This window comes from Tupaia chinensis, unplaced genomic scaffold (assembly GCF_000334495.1).
Source record: "Tupaia chinensis unplaced genomic scaffold, TupChi_1.0 Scaffold000217_1, whole genome shotgun sequence".
NCBI classification, from domain to species: domain Eukaryota; kingdom Metazoa; phylum Chordata; class Mammalia; order Scandentia; family Tupaiidae; genus Tupaia; species Tupaia belangeri.
Window position 1 is genome coordinate 1,794,899 of NW_006159692.1, and position 9,931 is coordinate 1,804,829.

The 9,931-nt window shown below is 42.0% G+C and overlaps 1 non-coding gene across 1 annotated transcript; it reads right to left on the reverse strand.

The window, feature by feature from the left end:
- Positions 1–485: 485 nt before the first annotated feature.
- Positions 486–620, reverse strand: LOC114007710 (small nucleolar RNA SNORA1). Its single transcript, XR_003549297.1, has one exon. It is a non-coding gene; the product is annotated as a small nucleolar RNA SNORA1 (small nucleolar RNA).
- Between the last annotated feature and the right edge of the window lie 9,311 nt (positions 621–9,931).

A 9,931-nucleotide genomic window follows, 5' to 3' on the forward strand; every position in this document is an offset into this window, starting at 1 on the left:
CTCTCTCTCTCTTTGACTCTCTCTTGAGTGCATGCACCCTTTGACTTCTGAACAACAGAAAGTCAATACATTTTTATTTAAGGAATTTTACATGTTGTGATTTCGTTGCCCCCACTGGCTGTCAAGGTCTCCTCAGGTCTTCCTAAGTCTGAGTCAAGATTTATCTTCAAGATATCCCTTTGTAAGAGACCCAGTGCCTACCCACAGTTGTCCTGTGGGCTCACAGTTCTTTGATTTGGATGCCCTTTATCTCCGCTTGAATTATAGATATACTCACGACAAAATTCCCCACCTGGGAGCTTCAGGATCTAATTTATTCGAGCAATTTATTTTAGGCTCTTTGAAGTTGAATCGTAGAAAGTATATTGATATTTTGGTCAAATATATAGCTCTTTAATAATTTCTAATATTCTAATAATTTCTAATAAATTTTCTAAAAATCAACATTTTTCTCTTGTGAGATATTTGTATTCACGAGCTGAGCAAAATGTTACATGTCTCATTGTCGCCACTGCAAAACATTTACAGCGATGGAACTGTACTCTGTGTCTGTATTTAGCCACATAAACGATTTTTGCCCACTATAGCCAACAGTGCCCATTTTCATCTAGAATGAAGCTTTTAACGCTAAACATTTCCAAGATAGCATTTCAAAGGTACTGAACCTCTGTAAGCAGGCATGTCTCTTTCACCCATGTCCCAGCAAAAGAGCCAACAGGCTAAATGCTGGGACCTGACCCTTGCCTGTCTTCCTCACTTAAATCCTCTGCACTCAGATAAACCCCTAGCACCTAAAAAGCATTTCGTAAATGTTCGTGGAATGAGTTATTCAAGGTTAGCGATTACCTCTGGAAGGGCCTGTGATGATTAACAGAGCCCATTAGTATTTAAGAGGGCATGCTAATCGTCTTAATTGAAATACCATTAAGTCTACCTAATGGAGAGGGATGGTCAGTTTAAATTGCTCTGGTTTCAGTATCTTGTTGTTTAAACTCTCTATTGACATGTCCTGGGTAGAAATACTATCAGGCTTTTAGAGGTCATTTTATTACTATATAAAGGGTAGCTATATATATTCCTGGCACTAATGAAACAAAAATCATTAAGTTGAAGCTCAAAGGCATGCAACTAAGACCAGGCTTTGAAAATGCACTTCTGAGCCAGCTCACGGCCTGATGGTTAAGGCGGCTTGGATCTCACACTGCCAACCCTGTGGTTTTTGTCTCATGGTTTGAAAAACACAGCAGGTGTGTGAACCCAAACTCTCAGGAGTGAGAAACAGTAGAGAAGGGATTGCAGCATGACTCTTCCCATTCCCGGGTGGGGACTGCTTTCTCCCCTTCTATCTCTTTCTCCCCCAGCACCCAGTCTCCCACCGCAAGCACACATGCCCTCTGGCAAATTAAAAATAGAAAAGAGAGAAAGAAAAAAGCATTGTCAGAAAATCAAGTTTCTGAGCTGGGCCAGGGTAGGGAAAAGTGGCAGCACACTACCCCCTTGCGTTTGCTATGAACCCTACATCACCTTTCCATGCCCACAGCCTAGGGCGCGGTTGACATGTCCCAGGCCCGAGCTGGGTGTCAAGGCCAACAATGAGTGAAACACACATGACTCGTGTGAATCCAGGAGAGAAACAGCCATCACAGAATCATCCAAGTGTATGTGGATTTCAGACCGCAGTAATTGTTTTGGAGGAAGACATGGTGCTTTGAGGATGATGCAATATTACCCCTGGTATCTTCAGGAAATTAGCATGTCACAGATAACTTTTTGAGAGCCTGCAGAAGACCGTAGGTGGGAGACACCATCCGTAACTCCTGACTAACTGAAAAAAAAGGGGGATAGAGTAAACAACTGAAGATACTTTAGCGATGCTCCTTAAATGTGTGAATAAAAAGCTGAAAACGTCTCACAGATGTCTACATCACCACCTCCCAGATTCAACTTATTTTGATCAAAATGCTCGCTGCTTAAATATGCATGAAAAGAGTAGGTATAAACTCTGACTGTATCTAGCTCTTACATGACTATAGAACAGAATCAAATGAACAAGTTAAATATGAAAAAAATCATTCAACCAAGTATGTTGTAATAACTACAAATGAGCAGCAACAATATGCATTCATTTCAAAATAAATATACTAGGGTCTGACAGTGGTGCGATGGTACCAGCACTCAGCGAGGCTGACTCACGCGGGAAGGTTCTGGGTTTACATCCAGAGACCTCCCTGAACGCGCTGACTGCACACGTGCCCTTGATCCGGTGATGGCTGAAGTTGGGAGTGGATCATGATCAGGATCCTCCCTAATCGATTAAAAAATCAATAATACTAACCAAATTTCAATAGGGAAGACAGGGGTAGAGTGTATCCAAACTCTTGTCTTTGCATTTTTTTCTTTAAATTTAAAACTGTTCTACAATAAAACTATATTTAAAATTATAATTCAAAGCAAAATAAAAACATAAATTTGTATTATATTGTATGTATTTAGAGAAGTATAACATAGAGAACACTCATAGGGAGGGTCCCATGGCCTAGGGATTGTGGGATCCCACATGGCTAACCACATGGTTCAAATCCTGGCTCTGGTGACTGGGAAAACTCACTAGGTATGTGTGCATGCACACCCCAAATCCTGCCAGATGGAGGGATGGAGAAGGGGTTGTGGCATAACCATGCCCCATTAGGAGGTGTTTTCTCCTTCATCCCCTTTTCCCATTTCTGTCTGATTCTCTCTGGTGAATACATGCACCCTCTGGCAAATATAAATAAATAAATAAATAAATAAATAAATAAATAAATAAATAAGCAAGCTAGCCCTTGTATGCCTGGCCCTATCTTATTTATCAACAGAGGAAGCCACCTTATGTTCGCTGCCTCTCCCTTTCTCCTAACCTTGAACTTTACGTTTATTATCCCTATGTATTTTAATTAATTTATTTGTTTTTAGAGAGATTTTTGCTATAGAGTGCATGTGCTCACCAGAGCTTCAGAGAGATAGAAAGCGAGAATTCACCCCTCCTCCCCCCGAGGGATGGCCAAGCCACAATTCCTTCTCTTCCATTCTCCTCTTAGAATTTGGGGTACACATGCACACGTGTCCGGCGTGAGTTTTAAGCCGCCAGGATTCAAAACAGTGGTTGACAATGTAGGAGCTCAGCAATGTAACCATTATGCCATCTGCTGGCCCCCCCTATGTATTTTTTTTAAAGTTTATGTATGTCCTTCATGAAAGAGAGAGAGGGAGAGGTCTCCCCAATAGTGTCTTCCCACCCTCATCCAGCTCCAGCCTCAGCAGCCCAGAACACGGGCATCCAGGTGTACACCCAGCACGCACAGACACCTCGGAGTGTGAGCTCACGAGCTTCCTTTGTGATCTCAGCATAAGCGTGTCACGTCATGCTGTACCAGTGCAGCTGGCCCCATATATATTTTTATATATCTAATGTGTCAGTATATATTTATAACCAATTTCTAGTTTAAAGTGATATATTTCCATAATTACCCACAAATATAAGTGAACAGGGAAAAATCAGAATGTATGTTCATTTTATTTTTTATTTCTTGAGGGAGATTTTTGCTACAGGGTGCGTGCACTCACTGGAAAGACAGAGACAGGGAAACAGAAAGCAAGAATCATTCCTTGGGGTGATGCCACACTGCAATCCTTTCTCCTCCATTCTCTTCTCGGGATTTTGGGCACACATGCACCCATGCCCAGCATGAATTTAAGACCCTAGGTCTGGGATTATGAACTAGAGGTCGCCTATGTGGGAGTCCACCTACGTAACCCTTGCGCCATCTGCTGGTCCCAGGATGTATCTTCTGAATTGATAGCAGTGCTTGGTTTGGAGAGGCTGCGGAGTGAAATAGATTAAGAGTAAACTGCAACTCTCATTTGATGCATCACTTTTGAATTATTTCAAGAAGACTGTTACTTTTATAACTTAAATTGGAAAAAAAAACCCAAAAAGTATTAAATGTGGTTTTTATGGCATCACCCTTCTGCTCAGGAAAACTCTCACTTTGTCCCTTCCCCTGGCACAGTGCCCTGCAGCCAGTTTTCTTTTTTTTTCTTTTTGGAGAGGCTTTTGCTGTAGGGCACATGACTCGCCCGCCAGAAAGACAGAGAAAAGAGAGGCAGAAAGCGAGAAATCACTCCCTGGAGGGATGGGATCTTTGGCACCCACACACACACACAGCCAGCATGAGTTTAAGCCTCAGAGTCTTGGGACTCGAACCGCAGTTGACTGACATGGGAGTTCAGCGATGTAGCCATTACACCAACTGTTGGTCCCCTGCAGCCAATTTCCACTAAGTCTTTGTTCATGCTGAAAATCACAAGTACTTACCTTTGGCATTCTTTCCTGCCCGTGAATCCAGTGCTTCTCAACCCTGACTGCACATGAGAATCACTTGGGGAGATTTTTTTTAAAAAGTAGATGCCAGCCCCTCTGCTGACGAATGATCTAGAATCTCTGGAGGTAGGGCCAAGGAACCTGCACTCTCACAAGCCTCTCAGGAGTTCCCTGTTCTCATGAATGGTTTCATCGCAGGCCTAAAGTTGAAGCAGAGTTGACTTACCACTTGATGGAAAATATCTGGATAGTTCTTGGCCTCATTAGCAAAATTAATATCCTGTGTTGTGAGAAAACTGCTAAATACTAAATGGACAAAAGTACTTGAAAAATGAGGCAGAGTTTACTTTTGTGACACAGTCTTGGTCTAGGTAACATATTTGCCAGGCCTTTGTATTACAGTGGATGCTTAGGCTCTCAAGAACTCTCTGCTGGGTGAGCAGGTGAATAAATAAGTGAACAAATAAATTACCAGTGAGTCTAAATAAGTTGAGGAAAGTAACTGGAGGAAGCACTCATGTGTTTAAGATTTTCTGAGTACTTAATAGGTGCCAGGCTCTGTGCTAAAGCCCAGAGTCATTAAATTTATACTAGAACCAGTAGATGACATATGGTTACATTGCTAGACTCCCATATAGCCGATCACAGTTCAAGCCCGGGACCAGAGGCTTGAAAATCCTGCTGGGCGCATGTGTGTGCATGCCCAGGATCCTGGGAGGAGAATGGAGAAGGGACTGCAGCATAGCCATCTCTCGTAGGGGGTGATTTCTCACTTTCCTTCTCACTGTCTCTGTATCTCTCGCTATCTCTCTGGCGAGCACATGCGCCCTAAGGCAAAAATCTCTCTTCAATTTCTACCAAGATACAAACTTTCTTGTCTGTTATGTATTCATTAATTTATTTTCAGAGGGTGCACACATTCTAGGAGGGAGAAAGAGAGAGAAGAAAACACTCCTGTGGGGAATGGTCACACCACAATCCTTTCTCCTCTCTCTCTCCCTCCTTCAGGATCTGGGCAGGCATACACATATTCCTTCAAACCTGCTGTGTTTCTCAAGTCACAGGGTTGGGACTAAAACCCTGGGGTCAGCTATGTGGAATCCAGCCACTGTAATTACCAGGACATGGAGCCAGACCCAATACATTTTGCTGTTGGTTGCTGAAGGTGGAGGGAAATATTGGCAACCATGCATTTCACCTCTATGCATGTCTCTACTCTTCTCCTAGTCTTGTCTTGTCTTCTTTCTTTCCTTCCTTTCTTTTTCGATAAGGAGTGCCCTCACCAGAGAGTGACAGAGAGCAAAGGGGACAGTGAGAAATCACCCTCTGGGGGGATGGTCACCCCACAACCTTTTCTCCATTCTCCTCTCAGAATTTTAGACATGTGCACATGCACTCAGCATGTTTTTCAAGCCAGTGGGTCTGGGACTGGAACAGCATAGTTGTCCATGTGGGCTTTGGCTCCCTTAACCTCCATGTCACCTGCTGGCCCATCTAATCTTCTGATGATATAAATGAATTGTCCTAGGGAGGGAATATTTGCCAACACTGTCTCCAAAGCACAAGAAAATTAAGCCAATGTCCTAGCAAAAGGACCAAGTAAGTAAGCTGGAAGAGCATGGGTAGCTTGAATCCAACATCTGCTCTCCCGCCTGGGTTGGGTTCTTGGCAGCTCGCACTCACTTTTCTAAAGGCAGCACACATGGTCACACAGTTGTTTCTGAGTTAGCACTCCAGAACTTCTGTATGCAGAAGGACAGAATAAAGGTAGTCAATTACATTTAAGTCCCTTCAAACTTCAGTGCACCAAAATTGTAAGATAATTGGAGCCTGCATGTGGCATGGTGGTTAAAACGCTGGACTCCCATATGGCCAACAGTGGTTCGAGTCCCAGACCTGGCAGCTTACCTTCTCACTCTCCCTCTCTCTCTCTCTCTGGGCAAATAGAATGATAATGATAAATAAATGAAATTAAATAAACTAATTCTTAAAAAATTCTCTTCTAAAAACAAAATAAAATGCAGATGGATGACTTTTGCTATTAACACATACTGCTAGTGTAGTACTGCCATCTGTTTTAAGTTCCCAGTGCCAGAACTACTACAAATTCTTAGATAAATATTTGAAACAGCTGCCAAGATGAAATTTTATGAATAGTGCCTTTCTAAATCATGTAACTCTCAGTTTGATTGTAAGAGAAGTATAAAGAATTTTTAGCAGTCTAGAAAGCCTTTTTGAAAGTTGAATGGAATGGGAAGGTCAATTATATGCCAATTTTGTTTCCTCACTAAAACCTAAAAAGTTTTCCCTTCATAATTATGCCAATTGGATTTTTTTAGTCAGTGTGTGTTTTTAATCACCACCGTAACCCTGACTTGATTTAAGTGCAAAAATGAAATGTGGTCATGTGATTGGAATGTTCTTTATAGTCCCAGCCTTTTGTTGATTAAAATACCAGCTTTAACCTGTGAAAGAAGTAGTCTGTTTTCTATTCCCCATATCAGTACTTTCAGGAAAGTGACAATTATTGAAAATAAAGTAATGGTGGGGGAGGGGGAATAAACCACAGACAGAGAAATACTATGCTGTGTCAGCTCTCCAAAGGTAGAATATGTGCCCCAAATTTCTTAACAAGCACCTCTGCTCGGTGGGTTGCACGGGTATAACCAGTCATTAGAACAGTAAGCCGTGAGGGGAACCAGCAGTTAGCGTAATGGCTATGTTGCTGGACTCCCATGTAGTCGACCACAGTTTGCGTCCCGGACCCAGTGGCTTAAAAACTCACGCCGGGCGCATGTGCGTGCGTGCCCAAGATCCCGAGAGGAGAATGGAGGAGAAGGGATTGCGGCGTGACCATCCCCCCTGGGGGGTGATTTCTCGCTTTCTGTCTCTCTCTGTCTGGTGAGCGCACGCGCCCTATAGTGAAAATCTCTCCAAAAACAAAAATAAAAAACAGTAAACCGTGAGTTTAAAGAACGATTTATCTCAGCTCAAGTCATAAGATTGGTTCAAATGTTTTTTTTTTTTTTATTTTTTGAGAGTTTTTTGCTCTTCTCAGGATCTTGGGCATGCATGCACACGCGCCTGGCGTGAGTTTAAGCCACTGGATCCGGGACTTGAACCACAGTCAACTACATGGGAGTCCAGCGGCGTAGCCATTACACTAACTGCTGGTCCCATGATTGGTTCAAATGTTGAACACCACTGGGAGTATGAGATCCGTGAAGACAGAAGAGGGCTGCCTTTTCCTATTTTCAAAAGTCCCTTCGGGAGGGCCTGGGGGTGAGTGATGCCCACAAACATTAACAGACCATTTTGACTCAGTGATAACAGGATTCTTCCAACATACTGTCCTTGGGACAGTATCTTATGAAATATAAAAGCCTCCTTATTTCTGTTAAAATGTATTCTTTACTGACTCTTTTGCAAAATACAGAATGCCTTTTGGGGCCAGACCAATGGGAAAACTGTTTTCACTAAACTCTAAACCTTATCTCTCACTCTCAAAACTAAATAAAAGGGACCCCTGTATCTGATCACCCCTGAGAAAGCCATGCTTGCCTTTCTCCAGGCTTGCTCGCTCAAATTTGTGTTTAGAAAGAAACTACATTTATTATTATTTTTGCAGTTGTTTTTTTCCCATCAACACTCTGTTGGGGGTGGGGGAATATCTCTCAAAACAAGTAAATCAATAAACTTAAAAAAAAAAACTGAGGCCATATGAAGACACAATAGTAAAATACAACATGCTGCAAGGCTGACCAATGTGAGAAAGATCTGGGTTCAGTTCTGAACACTTCTCTGAGTACACCAGACATATGCATACCTACAGTCCAGTCCTGGCTGAGGCTGGGAATGAATCATGGCGTCAGAACCCTATTGGAGGGTTGTCTCTCTCTTTTTCTCCTACTCATGTAAGAAATAAATAAAATGAAACTTTTTCACAAAAAGCTCACTGTTTTTTATTGTCAGAAGGCATGTACACTCTCCAAAGAGAGAGAGATTGCGTCTCTGAGAGAAAGAGGAAAAATAAAGCACTCCCCCATAGGGTGTGGTCATGTCTCTCACCCATCTCTCCCTTTTGGAATTTTGTTCATGCAGACACCTGTACCCAGTGTTTGTTTGTTTATTTATTTATTTATTTTTTAGGTTTTTGCCATAGGGCATGTGCCCTTACTAGAGAGAGACAGAGAAAAAGTGAGAAATCACCTTCCCAGGGTGTGGTGGTTATGCCATCATCTTCCTCCATTCTCTTCATCAGATTTGGGTGCACACACACACAAACACACACCCAACATCATTTTCAAGCCCCTGGATCTGGGACTCAGACTGTGGTCAGCCATCTGTAAGTCCAGTCCTTTAACCATCATGCCATCTGCTGCATCCCCCAGCCTCAGTGTGCTCTTCAAGTCGCTGACCATGTGGGATCCAGCTCCCTTAACCACCAGGCCACAGGCTGAGATGATATAAAAATTTTCAAAAATAATATAGGAGCTAAGGAACAGAAGTTATGAAATTAAAATAGACAATATAATTTATTTCAAATCATAATATAAAAAATTGATGTAGTAATCAATAACCACTCCATTTTTCAAGCTTAATTTTAGTATGAGTCTTCATAACAAACTCAAGTGTTTCTTCCTGGAAAAGATGAAGTCCATATTATTTTTACCATACAGGAGTCTAGTCAATAAGTCATATTTGTGTTCATTTGTTTGCCTATAAGAACTCCAGTATGTACAAGACTAATGTATGAGTAGAGTGGAGTGAAAATAGAAGGAAGGGGGGGCCAGCAGGTGGCGTGGTGGTTAAGGTGCTGGACACTCCCACATGGCCAACCACAGTTCGAGTTCCGGACCTGGAGGCTTGCTTTCTCACTTTCCCTCTCTGACGGGGCCATCTGGTAAAGAGGCTGTCTCCCATGGCCTGGCTGGGAAGAAACGGCAAGACAAGGCCAGCGGTTTACTAACTCTCCTTGTGTCATTTTACTGGCCTATAGTTCATTTCTCTGCCGTGAGTTTTACTGTTATTACGGTATCTTGCAAGAGTAAGATATACCAACCATTGCAATAAAGCCAATTAGTAATCTTGTAGGAATGTGGTTCCCTAAGACTGACAAGAAAATCAATAAGTTTAAGACTCCCCCACCTGTCTGTTTTTAAGCCAAAATTAACATATAGATTAAGTTAGTATAAACCAAATTAGCATTAAAAGTATATATAGACTAAATTAGTTTAAAGTTAGTTTTATGTAGATACCCCTTATTAAAGCTACAGGTCTAAGTTAACTCATGCTAGGCAAAGTCAGCACATTTACCACATAACAGAGACTCAGAGATAAAACAAAAGAACTCACTAATTGACAAGACTCAACAAACAAAATGCAGGAACCCACAGATTTATTAGAGGAAAAAGCCTGGATGGGACAACAGAATAAACAAAGCTGAGGGCTCCACAGAAAAATTAACCATTTTAGCTGGGAGTTCTTATCTAAAGCAACAGGTAGCTTTCAACTACAAAGAGTTTCTCATCCATGTGCTGTTGACCATGAAAAACTGCTAATAAAACATCC